Source organism: Mytilus californianus, unplaced genomic scaffold, assembly GCF_021869535.1.
Source record: "Mytilus californianus isolate M0D057914Y unplaced genomic scaffold, xbMytCali1.0.p SCAF_22, whole genome shotgun sequence".
In the NCBI taxonomy this organism is placed as follows: domain Eukaryota; kingdom Metazoa; phylum Mollusca; class Bivalvia; order Mytilida; family Mytilidae; genus Mytilus; species Mytilus californianus.
The window spans coordinates 3745987-3759358 of NW_026262671.1; positions in this window are offsets into that span (position 1 = coordinate 3745987).

Genomic DNA, 13372 nt, shown 5'->3' on the forward strand with positions numbered 1-13372 from the left:
GGCCGTTAGTTTTCTCATTTGAATTGTTTATTATTTTTCATGTCGGTCCTTTTATAGCAGATTATTCAGTATGAGTTTTTCTCATTGTTGAAGACTGAACGGTGGCCTATAATTGGGTACTACCACTTCATGTGAACACTGTTGAAGGCCGTACATGCAGTGGCCTATAATTGCTTACTAACACTTCATTTTAACTCTGTTGGATAGCTGTCTCATTGGTAATTAAACCTCATTTCCTCATTATTATATATATCAAAATAAAGTCATTATTAATAAAACTATTAAGGGCATACGATACGAAAATTTGCATACAAGCTATTTTGCACTTAGTTAGTTTAAATATGTTATAAAAAAAATATATACAAAAATTGGTATAAATAATCTTCATTCAGTATCAAGTCAAATGTCCTTTTAAAAAGAAGGGTTCATGTACTCGTTTTCAAGATAATGATTAAAATCACTCGAAAAATGGATCTTTTCCCGATACGTCACCGTTTAACGTTGCGAAAAATAACATATTACGTTAGCAACGTCAATACCTCCCCTGGTACTGTATCGTATGCCCTTAAATGTATCTGGAAAAGTTTGTTTTTTTTGGGAGGGGGGGGGGGGGTAGTACAAAAGGGGGGGGGGGTCTTGAATTTATTTTCCTTCCTCAAGGTGGGAAAGTGAACAAATTCAGAGAAATTCCACTTTTTCCTCCCATCCCCACAATGAAAGAAAATGACCAGTCCCTTACAATAAGAAGATAACTGAATTGTATTTTAAGCTCCGACGGCATCAAATCACCAATTGATGCCGTCGGAGCTTAATATACAATATTGTTATATCCATTCTAATGAAAGTGACAGAAAAGAACGTCAAATCATAAATTTAAAATCTGTCATACGTCGTTTGCGCATGCGCGTACATTTTCATGGCATCAATTGTGAATTGATGCCATGAAAATTGGTGACGTTATCCAATCAAAATGAACGTTACAAACGATTTTGCATTAGAATATTGGCATGTCGTATCAAATATCAATTCTGCCGATGTGTCCATGACTAAGAATGGCAAGCTGAAATTACACAACCTACACCTAATTGAGTAAACATTTATATTTGATTTTACTTTAATATTTAACGAATTCAAGTTATCATAAAAATATCATAATAAGTATTTAATTTTGTATTATCAAAGAGTACATCGCATTACCAAACATTTTATATATCATTTTGAATTAGAAATCGTGAAATATAATTATTTGTGCTTTAAGATAAGATTCACTGATTAGTTTAATAAAAACTTTGTTGATTTGGATCAATCCTTGAAAACGATATGCCAAAACAGTAATATATTAGCAATGGATTGCGTAACTATGACAACACAAAAATAAAGATAAATGCAATCTAGAATAATATAATTATGTTTTTTCATAACATTTCAAATAATGTACTAATGCGGTGAATACTAATAGACAAAAAACAATAATATCTAAGGTAACCTTGATAATTTCTGTAAAATAAAATTTATTATGTTAAAATAATCTAATAATTTCCTTGTTTAGCGAATGGGAAAAGGAGTTTTAATGTCGTATCGAACATGTGTCGAATGTGCCAAAAAATAAACCAAAGAGGATACACTTAAAACTCAAACCAGATAAATCATTACAATAAAGGATATTTAGGATTTACTAACTAAAAAATTGTAATAAAAGAACCTTGAAAATGAGATCAAATAATGGTGAATCTGGCCAAACGGACATGTACAGCTCACAATGATCATATGGACCACGTATAGGTGGCCTTTATCTGTATAGACTGAAAAAAGTAAAATAACAAAAATACCGAACTCTGAGGAAAATTCTAAACGGAAAGTCCCTAAGCAAATGACAAAATCAAAAGTTCAAACACATCAAACGAATGGATAACAAGTGTCATATTCCTGACTTGGTACAGGCATTTTCTTTTGTAGAAAATGGTTGATTAGACCTGGTTTGATAGCTAGGTAAACCTCTCACTTGACAGTCGCATAAAATTCCAAAGATCAATTAATCATTAAAATATAATGCTGATCAATGGACGATTTAATTAATAACAAGTCCAGGTTCGTCTGTATGCTGAATTAACACAGACATCACACGGCTACAGATACCTAAAAATATTACATTGACCAATCTAAAATTACATTATATTAATTTAGAAATAACTTAACGTAAACATATCGTATGACGGTATTGGTTTTGTTTATTGTTGACACCAAGACGGTGACCTATAGTTACTTACATCTACTTTATTTGGTCACTGGTAGGTAGATGTCTCTTTGGCAATCATACCACATCCTCTTAATTTTATATATTGTTGACCATACGGGGGCGAATCCAAAAATAATTCGAAATTTCAAAACGTTTCATTTTTTCTTATAGAGGTCAAGAAGAGACATTTAGGTACACATCAAATGGAAACACATGATTTACAAAATTGATTCCAATCTTTATATTTTTTATGTATTCGAGCGCAATTGTTAACGTTCACATCAAGATGAAAGCATATGGAGCATGACCTGGTTAACCTTTCGGTGCGCTTGATAGCACACCCATTTTTTTGTAGGGGTTCTTGTGGTTCAGACTTTAATCTTAAATGTAGTGTTTTGAAGAATGTTGTCTTTTCGTGGTATTTTTTTCCCCATTTGTTGTCGGGTTCTTTTGACTTATGAATTTTGGACGCCCCTTTTCTATTTGCGCCTTTTTTAAAAAGCTTTTCCAATCTTGTGTCAGGCACGAAAGGAGGGTTAACTCGATATTTTTTGGTAGGGGTGTGCCATTTTTCCCTAAAAAATGTACCCATTTTAATATAACATTCACTGAAATTCAGATCCTATAGTTATATAAATATTTAAGAAAGAATGACCTATATTTATATACAAATCAGGGGACAAATTTCCGGGGTTCATTTGGAAACTTATTTGAAAGGTGAGCTTTCAAATGAATTAATTTAATTTAAGATAATAATTAATCATTAAAAATGTCAGGTTCTCAATAAAATTGAGAATGGAAATGGGGAATGTGTCAAAGAGACAATACCCGACCAAAGTGCAGAAAACAGCCGAAGGCCACCAATGGGTTTTCAACAAAGCGAAAAAATTCCATTTTAATATAACATTCACTGAAATTCAGATCCTATAGTTATATAAATATTTAAGAAAGAATGACCTATATTTATATACAAATCAGGGGACAAATTTCCGGGGTTCATTTGGAAACTTATTTGAAAGGTGAGCTTTCAAATGAATTAATTTAATTTAAGATAATAATTAATCATTAAAAATGTCAGGTTCTCAATAAAATTGAGAATGGAAATGGGGAATGTGTCAAAGAGACAATACCCGACCAAAGTGCAGAAAACAGCCGAAGGCCACCAATGGGTTTTCAACAAAGCGAAAAAATTCCCGCACCCGGAGGCGGGCTTCAACTGGTTCCTAAACAAAATATGTACTAGTTCAATGAAAATGGACGTCACACTAAACTCCGAAACATATAAATGAACTAAAATTTAAAAAATAAAATACAAGAGTAACAAAGGCCAGAGGCTCCTGATTGGGTCAGGCGCAAAAATGCAGCGTGGTTAAACATGCATTGTGAGATCTCAACCCTCCTCCTTTTCCTCAATAGCATATTTATATATGATATGTAGATCATACATGCCTTAAATCGATCTACAGTTATCAAACGTAAATGCATTCTAATATAGGATGTTACAAAAAGGAGGGTAATTTTTATATAAAATCTCGCAAAATTATGACCCATATTTTGGCACATTCCCGTACACCCCCCCGTGGTGTCCGGAGTGTACCAGATGGCGATGTTGTATAAACACATGTATCATGGAAATGGTATCATGGAAATGTTATCAGTAAGTACCACTGCATGTATACTATCAGTCTCTCATGGTGTCATTTGCCCATTGACCAATGCACTGATATTGGTACGATTTAAATGACAAACGTTGTTTAAAAAATCACTTAAATATACAAAGACTTAAGTGGAAACGCTGATTGTAAAAGATCATAGACTCGATATTTGGTATTTGACATTATGACATGTCGACAAAATGTCAGATTCCTACTCTTGTTAATCACCAAACAATAATAAAAATAAATGTGTGAACTCTAATGGTAAACATGTTTTTATTGTGTACTTCAAAATAAAGCAAACACAAGTTGATATAACATAAAAATCAACTAAAATTTCGGTTTGCATTTCAAAATTCCTAAATTAACTTTAAAATTAATTTTGCATTACTGTCAAACAGTTTTCTTTTCCTCGATTGTGATATCATCGAATACGACTTACCACTAAACTTATACTTGCCATGAACAGAATGAGATTGAAAAGGTATCTTTTTTTTCTATTTCAATTTAGAACTGAAAATACATGATGCATTTGTCTGATGCTAAAAGCAACAGACAATGTATCCTATAAGTCTGAAGACCATATGTTGATACCAAGATGTTTGAAAGGAGGTTATATTGCTGTTTCTTTGAGGTTCATTCTACATATCCTGTAAATTGAATACGATAAAAAAAAAAGGGGGGGAGGGAGATACTTGATTATTAGTAATACATGTGGAAAGGGGAATACAAAACTGAATAGTACTATTACGTATTGAACTATCAAAATGTAAGTGCTAAATGCCTGAAAACGCAATAAGTATTTACCCCAAAAATAACAGATAACCACACATAATATAACAGTAAGGAGATGTGGTATGATTGCCAATGAGACAACTATCCACCAAAGTGCATATGTTTTGGATATAAGCAATGATAGGGAACCTGACGGCCTGCAATAATGAGAAAAACCAATACCGTATGGGCGGCTATAAAATGCCCCGACATGAACAAATATGAAACAATTCAATTGAGAAAACTATCGACCTAATTTATAACAAAACAATTGACCAATAGCAAATATGACAGACATTTGGTGGGGTTAAACACGCTCAACCCTCCCCTAACATGGGCTAGTGCTGTTACAGCACACCAAAGTTAACTATAAAAATCAGCTAACAAGGGCTGAACTCATCAGATCGATACACGGTAGAAAAACATTTAACAAAAACACAGACCGGTCGTGGAAGGGTATTTATAGATAAATAAACATTCTTAATTCATACAAGATTTTGGTAGTGCAATATATAATGGTTTTATTTTGATAATTCAAAATGTAATTTTGTAATTTGGATAGTTCAATGTGTAATGATAGGTGTAAATCTAAAACTAAATCATTTCAAGAAATAAAATAACAAAAGGACCGAACTCCAAGGAAAATTCAAATTGTAACCTTCGGCTCGCTTTTGCATGACAAATATGGATTATTTCTTTGTTCTTTCATTCTTCCAGTAAATTTGGTTTACAATATCTTAATAAGTGATTAATTGGAGTGATATCCAATCAGGCTGATTTTTATGGAAATATTGTCATGTTATCATAGTTCTAAGTATCAAATGTCTGAAATCGCAGCATGAATTTACACAAGAAGTAACACATATATATACATTTCTTAACTTTTGATCACGATCATACCTGATGCTATTTCTGAGTCTCCTTTTTCGTGCCGAAATCATATCAACTTTGCATTTCTACCTATATTCAGTCCCCGAGGGTAACATAAACCCAGTGTCCAGTACTGGTATGTTTGACAGAAAGCAAAATAAAAACAATTAAGATTGGATATAAACTGACAAAGCCATGGCAAAAAAGGTGAGACGACGAAATGACAAACTTGTTAACGAAACACTGAATTACAAGTTAACTAAACATTGAGCAACACGAACACCACAAAACTTACAGGTGGTCTCAGGTGCCCTGGAAGGGTAGAAACATCCTGTTCCATTAGTGTCATCTGTTGTGTTGCTCATGGTAAGAATAGATTATGTAATGAATCTCATATAGAGATGTCACAATCAAAGAAAACATGAAGGGATTGTGGATACGACAACTGTGCCACAGATATATGCAATAAAGGTCAACGGACTCGTAATGGCGACCGCAAAACTGTCAAAGGGACGACTTTATCACTTGGAAGCCTTGCTTCAAAAATTTCATTGAAAGCAGCAACCATATATATATATATCAAGGAGATCGAGATTAGGAACGCAAGCTCTGGAATATTGTAACGACTTGGAGATATATATTCCGTATCCGGCGATGCTAGAATTCTTCTACTTAAAATTGGAAATTTCACAAGTGGAAACTGAAATAATCTCTTTTGTCGGAAAGCTTTGTTTTCATCTAACCCTCATTGCCTATTCCTATATGTATTTCAAGAAATCATACAGACCTAACTGTTTCCGTAATATCCTTTAGTTGAAATTCGAACGGATAGATGAAAGAATTTAGTAATAGACCATTGAACTATTTAGTGAGAGGACATATCTTATATAGCGGAACGTTCAAGTTAAAGAAAAATGTTAGCTGATTATTCCTGGGAGGCTCCTGCATGAAGTCTGCCTTATATGAATAAAGTCACAAGTCGAAAGTTGGTTCCCATTAGAATGCTGGCTGTTTGCAGAAAAAGACATTTTAACAAATATGTTTCAGTAACATAAATAATCAGGCAGCTTGATGATGTCAGTTATAGAGTTTCCTTTTTATAATATAAATCAGTGATGATTTTTTTAACTTTTTTTATGTATGGTTTACCCGTTCTATAAACTAGATATGTGCATCCAAGTTAAATTATTCTGTGTTTGTGAAAATGTTATTAAAAAAAATGATTTCATCATACCAAACATAGTTTTAAACTACGCTGACTTCAGACTTTTTATACAGCCATATTCAGGCTTTTTTTTTAGTGTTTTTATGTTTTCAAACATTCAACTGTTATGGATATCCAAACTTAAGTTTGTGATTATACATTGATGTCGGTTATACAGGAACCGCATGTTGTGCTAGGAAATTACCTCTTTTTTATAATCGGAAAATCACTAAATTGCTTCCCCTGATAAAAGTAATGTTTGTTTTCTATGTTATCGACATGGAATACGCAACTTGGCATTGTATCAGAAAAAAGTATAGATAGTAGTAAATAAAGGCAACAGTAGTATACCGCTGTTCAAAAGTCATAAATCGATTAAGAGAAAACGAATCCGGGTTACAAACTAAAACCGTAACATTATTGACAGGACTTATCAGATATCATTTCTGCCTATGTGTCCATGACTAAGAATGTCAAGGTGGTATTACGTCAGATAAGTAAATCACGAGACCTTAAACTAAATGAGTAGACATGTACATTTCTTTTTATGTTATCATAAATTGAGCTCAAGTTATCATAAACATATCCTAATACAATAGTTAATTTTGTATTGTCAAAGAGTATATAAACAAAAAAGGACAAAAAGGATAGTCAAAAACCATGCAAAGAATCAGGGCTATGTATGAGGGAGATATATTCCTCAATTTATAAAATTTCCAAAATTTTGTTACAGCTAATTTTAATGACACTATATCCTTATTTTCATGCCAGTACCGAAGTACTGACTACTGGGCTGGTGACTACCTCGTTGGTGATATCTTGTTCAACTCTTCATTTCACTGATAAACATTACACTATATGGATTCCTCTTCGTGCAGATAAACAATAATCAATGCATTAGATTAAACTTTTCGGTTTACAATAATTTTGAAATTAAATCTTGAATTATCTATATAGCTAACGTTGACAACGAAATAGACTAAAGGAAGAATATTTTTGTTATACACATATGCACTTTCACCGTACTACAATCTGTATTACAATCTGTCGATACCCATATTTTGACATTGCACAAAGTTGTGTTTTTCTTTGACTGTTAATGACATCTTTACAATAAGTCCGTTAGATGTTGGATGTGTACTTGTTGATATTTTAGTCTTAGATACATGATTTTTTTTATTATTTGTTATTGATTTTGAACTAGCTGTCAATAACTGCGAGTACTCTCAGATCTGTACTTTGTGTCGTTTTTGTTTTTGTTTTTATGGATGTATAAATATCCTGCCACGTCCGATCTGTGTTTTTGTTAGATGTTTTTCTGCTTTGTATCGATCTGATGAATTAAGCCCTTTTGAACTGATTTTTATATTTTGTTATTTCGTTGTAAGGTTACACCATTATCCCAGGTATGGGGGAGGGTTTGGCGCCAAAAACAAGTTTAACCCCGTCACATTCTGTATCTGCCTGTCCCAAGTCAGGAGCCTGTAATTCTGTGGTATTAATTTGATGCTGTATATCATATTTGTTTATTTGTTCATTGTTTTGTACATAAATCAGGCCGTTAGTTTTCTCATTTGAATTGTTTAAGATTTGTCATTACGGGGTCTTTTATAGCTGACTATGCGGTATAGGTTTTGCTCATTGTTGAAGGCCGTACGGTAACCTATAGTTGTAAATCTCTATGCCATTTGGTCTCTAGTGGAGGGTTGTCTCATTTGCAAATCATACCACATATTCTTATCTTTATATAATCTGAAAACCAAGAAAAATTGTAAAAATTGATAATTGATAAATATGATAAAAAAAAAAGTAATAATTATATCAAACAAACAAAATGTTTATCTACGTTTTGATAATATTTGATAAATTATAAATTTGGAAACATTTACCAGGCATAAGCCGGAGAGTAAACATCAGTACATTGATGGTTTACTGTAACTGAAGAAGAAGAAAACACGAAGAATTACTCGTATTGAATTTTAACACATTATGTGCCAATTTACAAATAATAAAATACAAGAAATTCTAACCCATAAGTTTAAACTTTACCAAGCTGTCTGTTACCTTATTAATACAAACATAAGGAGGTGTGGTATGATTGTCAATGAGATAACTATCTACCAAAGTGAATGTAAGCAGTTATAGACAACCGTGCACCCTTTACAAATGAGAAAAAAAGGCACTCATTAGCATTGCGAAAATAGAGTCCGTGTCGGTCACAGTTTATTTTTTGATAAATATTTTGAAAAATGCTTAATGTGTTATTTTTTTGTTATACACATGCATGTATACTACTTTTTTCCTTATTTGATTTGGTCCGCATTTAAACCGAAATAGTAAAAATATTTAATAATAATTAAACCCTTCGTCTGCCCTCGCCATGCATTATGGTTGCATGAAATATCTTTATGTGAAGAAATAGTGTATTTATTACTATTATTATCATTATTATAGAATTGAATGCTGTTTTTGAAAATTCATACGAAATATTAAATAACAAGAGGAAGTGCTTCTTGCGACATTTAACTTGCTTTCATTTCGTATAAATTTTCAAAATCTTATCATTCAATTTTTATATATACGCATTTTCTAAACATTGCTTAATAAAGACAAATATGTTATTAACATTTTGAATATGAAAGTAAAAATTATAATTACAAATCTTCGGTAGAAAATGTCGATGGAGATGAAATCAGTATCAATCCAAGTAAAAACCACCATATACAAAATGTAGCTTAAATCGAATTAGCACAATGAAGATGTCGATATCAAAGTAGATAGCTCGTAAAATATTATCAAATTTCAGTCAGATTGTGTACCTTTATACTATATTCCTTTTGTCATGCGATTGTGATCTCAGAGGAAGGATCCTTTTTTAGAACCCATACCACCAGATTTGTTTTTCGTCAAGTAAAACTCTGAGAAACGTAATCATTGCCCCCTTTGCCTTTTTTTTATTGCTAAAATCCATAAGACAACCATTTTCTGAACCCGTATGTTAGAACGTAGAACTTTGAAAATCCCTGTTATATTTATTCATAACATTCTCGACTTTGGACGATTAAGCTGGATGAATTGATGACTTTTTAACTGCCAATGTCAAACTAAATGCTTAATCAAGACAAAAACATGTTAATTAATGTGATACTAATATGAATCCTGCTTTGTGCTAGACTGACACGCTGAGCCGAATTTTGAACGTGTTAGTTCCAAAGGTAACAGTCCACGGCAAGATATGCAATCCTACCAGACGTTTTATTCTTAATCGGAGCTGACTAGTCTTTGCTCTTACTCTTAATTGCCGCGAATCAGCAAATATCATTATCAAGTCTTTGGTTTTATCCGGCCGGGGATCTAACCGTCGATCTCCCGTACTCGATTCGAGTACGTAACCACGAAGCCTCCGAGGCGGTACGGACGATTTAGAGATTTTTACCATATTGTATATAGACATCAGTCTATTAGTGGAAAATGACATTTGACCTCTAGCAGTCTTTTTTATGCCTCCGTTGCATCGGAGGAGGCATTAAGTGTTACCCTTGTCCGTCTGTACGTCCGTCCGTCCTTCCGTCTGTACGTCCGTACGTACATCCCGAAATTGGTTTCCTTCTTTTTCTTTAGTTTGCCTCGACCAAATGTTATGAAACTTATACACAATGCTTATTACCACAAAACACAGATCAAGCTTGAATTTGGGTGGCGTCCCTTTATAACGTTATATGCAAATGGGGTCATCATCTGTGTCCCATGGACACATTCTCCATTTACTGTCATTTTTGTTGTTTGGTTGCTTACTCAATATCTATTAATAAATATAAATTTACGTTGGTCCACCATGTAGTGTAATAAATAAATTGTTTTTATGTTACAAATGGAAAAATTGTTGAATTATTCGTTTCCGTTCTCTAACTTAAGTTTGCCTCAACCAAATGTTATGAAACTTATACGCAATGCTTACTACCATACAACACAGATCAAGTTTGAATTTGGGTGGCGTCACTTTTACCGTTCTTAAGTTATGTCCCTTTATAACGTTATATGTAAGCTGGGCATCATGTGTGTCCCATGGACACATTCCCCTTTTATTGTCGTTTGTGTTGTTTGGTTGCTTACCCAATATCTATTAATTAATATACATTTACGTTGGTCCACCATGAAGTGTAATAAATAAATTGTTTTCATGTTTCAGACTGATGCGAGGGCAGGTAAACAAATAATGTAAAAAGAGTGAAAGAATGACGAGAAAGAAAAAAAGAACAATGAAACACTGCAGTTCAATAGGAAATGGAGGTCGACAACCGTTTAAGCTTCCAGATGAGAAAGCTCCCATACCACGTGTTCACGCTACAATGGAACCAGACCGACAGATTGCACATTCTTTATTTACGAAACTAAGTGAGAGTAACTTTACATGTTGTTTACACGAAATTGAGTTTCAAGCTGGACATCTTATAGAGGACAACATTAAAAAATACATGAAAAAATCTCTCAAAACTATTGTCCTTCTATCAGAAAATTAAAAAAAAGCAGTTATTGGTGCCACATAGAATCGACTGAAATTGTTCAATTACACATGGATAAGAAAGGTTTCTCGCCAATTGTTTTAAAATTAGACAGTTGTGAAGTATCCAAAGCACTCAAGCCATACACATATATGTTGTTGCAAGCTGGACTGAAAGAAAAGATGTCGGATATTGTAGATGTTACTAATGATATGGAAATTAAAGGTAATTTACCTTTGGAAAGCTCCTTGTAGGCTGTTGTTTGTCTTTGGTCGCTTTACATTTTATGCCATGATTTTATCTCTCTTCGACTTATGAGTTTTGATTCTACTTTTTTGTATCTTTCTTCTATTTATTTTTTTTTATAATCTTTTACCAAATCTAAAGTTTTTGGTAATATATTTGGCAATTTATCTTGTATTCTTCTAATATATCTACATATATAAATACACGATCCCAATGTTGAATTTTTTTTCAAAAACGATAATGTTACAATTGTTTGCTTCCATATAGTTGCACTATATCCAGTTAAAAGAGGTATACACCACAATGCTATATATGAGAGTTAAAATGGAGGGGTTACCAGGTCCGTACTCTTTAATTATGTAGCTACTTTTCTTTATTCTTTATATTTAAGCACTCGATTATTCTCTCAACTTTGTATTTTATATAATTAGCACTCCATATTACTCCGTTCTTTACTTTTTGGCCATTTTTCTCTATTTTTATTTTTTTAGGGCCCATTATTCTCTAATCTGTTTACCCAATCCAGACCCTCATATAGCATATACCGGTATATGTTGTCAATCATGCAATGATAACTGTATAAAAACTGAAAAAAATGAATATGTTTTGTATTTATAATGAAAATCCCCTACATGAACTTGACACAACCAAAAACAAAGAAAAGAAAATTTCCTGCTGTGCTTCGTCTGAAAGTCACAGTGATACCTTAGAATAATAGCCCACACCTCTTTGCAAATGCAAGCCATCCCCTAGTAACGGTATGTGCGGAATTCTTTACTAGATGCTAATAAAAAGTATTTAAAACACGTGTCTTTTTAAGCACTTTAGTTGATTTGCTATTTCTATTGGAAATTTAAGGATAAGACACTGACCACTTTTTCAACTGTTTAAAACACACATACATATATATATTATATGTAAAAGATACACCTCGAGGGCGTTAGCTTTTGAACTTCAGCGTCAGATCTTATACTAATAAACTATATATTGATTTATCTTTTTCAGAGTTTCCAGGATCGATGCTGACAATACCGTTTGTGCCACTACCTTTCATCAATTATAATTATGATACTCTCATTCTTCATGTATTTGGTCCCATGTTTGTGCTAATTTATTTTATCAGACGGATGATGCAAAGATATGTGTACCAAACATCACGTGCTCAACAAAAAATCGTTAGAAAAACTTTAAAAAATGCGGATTTCCTGTTGAAAAAAAATACTCTTATCTGTCAAAACTTTATAAGGAAAAGTGCAATAAATGGCTTAAAGAATTTCTTTCTAAAACTATATCAGGACGGTGCTATTATTACAATGACAAAGGATGTTTTATTGCAGACGACGCATGGCCGTTCCCTCATATTTGTAATGACTGGTTTACTGGGAAATGTACACGTCCGAATTGTAAATTCTCCCATGATATTCTAAGCCCTCAGACAAACTCATTATTGCAAAAGTTTGGATTTAACATGAACCATCCCGATGATATTATATTATTGCAGTACCGAGAAAAATGACAAAATTATTTGGAACTGAAAACAAAACAAGACACCAACGTCAATCTCCGCAAAAGCCGTGATCCGAACTCTACAGCGGGTAAATGTGTTTTATATTTAGCTTTTATGGCTATGTCATTAAATTGGCTGTTTAACATATTTAATAAATATGTCTAAACATATTTTTAAAATTTTCTTTTGAGTAAACATTGAAATGATCTCGCATGGCATTTTACATTAAATCAATATAAATAATTCCAGAGTGCAGGTGACTGCTTTCCATCGCATTAGTACAAACGGCTATATATATACATTGCGGAAAATGAGCACTCAGATGCGTCCTCAAGAAGTGCATTTTTAAAACAAAAACTTATTATAGTGTTTCCACGC